This window comes from Saccopteryx bilineata, chromosome 2 (genome assembly GCF_036850765.1).
Source record: "Saccopteryx bilineata isolate mSacBil1 chromosome 2, mSacBil1_pri_phased_curated, whole genome shotgun sequence".
NCBI lineage: Eukaryota > Metazoa > Chordata > Mammalia > Chiroptera > Emballonuridae > Saccopteryx > Saccopteryx bilineata.
Window position 1 is genome coordinate 133,494,032 of NC_089491.1, and position 2,575 is coordinate 133,496,606.

The following is a 2,575-nucleotide window of genomic DNA, read 5'->3' on the forward strand; positions in this document are numbered from 1 at the left end:
GTCTCAATGCACCAGGATTGTGGGTTCAATTCTGGTCAGGGCACATAAAAAAATCAACCAATGAATATGAGTGCATAAAGGGATGAAACAACAAATCAATGTCTCTCTCTTTAAAATCAATCAATCAATAAAATAAAATAAATAAAAATGTTAAAAAGAATATATAATATATAAATAACATAACACCTATATTATTAATATAGATGCTCTCAATAATATAACCTCAAAATAGATAAAGCAATAAATGACCCCTGGTTCTCCCCTGATAATACTGCCTCACTTACAGCCCTCTCAGATAATGTCTATTTTTTTTTTTTTCTAGAAGGTTTTTCTCAGGGGTGGGGTGGGGGGATGTCTTAATGTTGCATCTGCTGTAGGCTGCGCAGGGCTTCAGCACAAGCCTGGATAAGGCTACACAGCTGGATGCTAGTCTGCTGTAGGCTGCGCAGGGCTTCAGCACAAGCCTGGATAAGGCTACACAGCTGGATGCTAGTCTGCTGTAGGCTGCGCAGGGCTTCAGCACAAGCCTGGATAAGGCTACACAGCTGGATGCTAGTCTCCACGGAGGTGCTAGAGCCCAGTTCAGCTGAGGCCCAGGTCAGCTTCTGAAGGAGGGCCTCCTGTGTGCTGGCCACAACATCTGCATTTGGAGGCACAGCAGGAGGGGGCGGCCCCTGGGCTGCCTTGAGCCCTGCTGCAGCTCCCTCACAGTGCTCTGGACGGGTACCGGGGGCTGAGGGGTGGGCCGAGAGCCTGAGGGGGGCTCCAAGGCAGAGGCGAGCTGGTGCTCCCGAGCTTGGGAGAGGGCAGCCTGGGCATTCAGAGCCGGATTATCTTTATCCACGTCTGAATCGAGCTCCTGACAAGCCACGCAGTAGATTTTCTGCTGTTTGTTTTGGAGGAGGATCATCCCGCAGTCTGTGCACGTCTCGCCCAGCATGCGGTAAACCACGCAGCAGGTAGTCGCCCATGAGCGCGGAGATGCAATCCTGTCGCTCCCGTCGCGCCTGCAGGACTTTCGTTTCCGCCTCGGTCGGAGGCTCCCAGGAGCAATCGTCGACTTCAGCGCCGTTGAGAGCCATATTGCCGTTGTGTCAGATAATGTCTATTTTAACTCCCACATCCCTCTTTATCACTTGGCCTGGAAATGAGGTGTGGGGGGTATTCTTCACTCCTCAATGTTATTTCCAGATCATTCTCCCCTGCTTTTCTCTATATATTATATAAAATATTATGTTGTTATATAATATATATAATTATATATATAGTTAATACTCAACTTTAAATCTCCTATCTTCACACTATATACCACCTATTGCCTTCTCTGTTGCAATCATTTACTTCCTCCTTGCTCACTGTCACTCTATCCAATAATCCTGTCATAACCTCTAACAATTTCAATGGTCATATAGTTCTTTCCAATACCTGGCATCGCAATGTTCTGATCTGTTCGTCTTCAGTAATTTCATCTTCTACTCACTAGTCATACCCTTGACCTTGTCATCACAAATAAACAAACCTCTGCAACGCTTCTATAATCTTTTGGGGGGTTTTTTGCTTCTATAATCTCAATTTCAAATAACTCATTCTTCAAACATTACCTCTTTGCAGCTCACTTCCACTAGTACCCTAACTCCAACAATCCCTTGATCTCCACAGGAACCTTTTACTTCATTGGCTTTACCACCATTTTACTGTCCCCCACCTCTTCATGTTCTCACTTCCTTTGTAACCAGTATAAATTCCATAGGCAATAATTATAATCAGTCCCTTGCATATGTTCTCAACTCTAACTGACTTGTTCCCATCTTGCTCTGAAGTACTCTTTGGCTGACCACAGCCCAGCTTAAATCCAATTTCCTCTGCCTATTCTATAGCTGTACCCTGGTAGCTGAATGTGGTTTTGGGAAAATATTCAAATTTGCTGACTGATCTTACTTTAAACAATCATTAACCTCAAGTGGCCTCTTAATGCTGCTTGGCCAACATTCTCTATTTCCCTAATCCAGTCACTCTTACTTTCCTGAATAATAATTTTATATTTTCTCTCCTCAAATCTTTGAGGCCTTCTTTCATCTTCTTTCTTAGCTGATGACCTAGCTCCTTATTGCACTAAGAAAATGGAAGCACTCATCAATTCCACATACTTACACTACCATATCTCCCTAACTATCTACATTTGGACACATATATTCCACTTTCTCTTTTGTTACCTGTGGATAAATCATCTATTATCTTTTTTTTTTTCTACAGAGACAGAGAGAGAATCAGAGAGAGAGATAGATAGGGACAGACAGACAGACAGGAATGGAGAGAGATGAGAAGCATCAATCATTAGTTTTTTGTTGCGACAACTTAGTTCATTGATTGCTTTCTCATATGTGCCTTGACCATAGGGCTACAGCAGACCGAGTAACCCCTTGCTTGAGCCAGCGACCTTGGGTCCAAGCTGGTGAGCTTTGCTCAAACCAGATGAGCCTGTGCTCAAGCTGGCGACCTCAGGGTCTCGAACCTGGGTCCTCCGCATCCCAGTCTGGCGCTATATCCACTGCACCACCGCCTGGTCAAGCCTGAC

At 44.5% G+C, this 2,575-nt stretch overlaps 1 pseudogene; it reads right to left on the reverse strand.

Moving 5' to 3' along the window:
* Positions 1-356: 356 nt before the first annotated feature.
* Positions 357-1,087, reverse strand: LOC136322318 (protein ZNRD2 pseudogene; annotated as a pseudogene).
* Between the last annotated feature and the right edge of the window lie 1,488 nt (positions 1,088-2,575).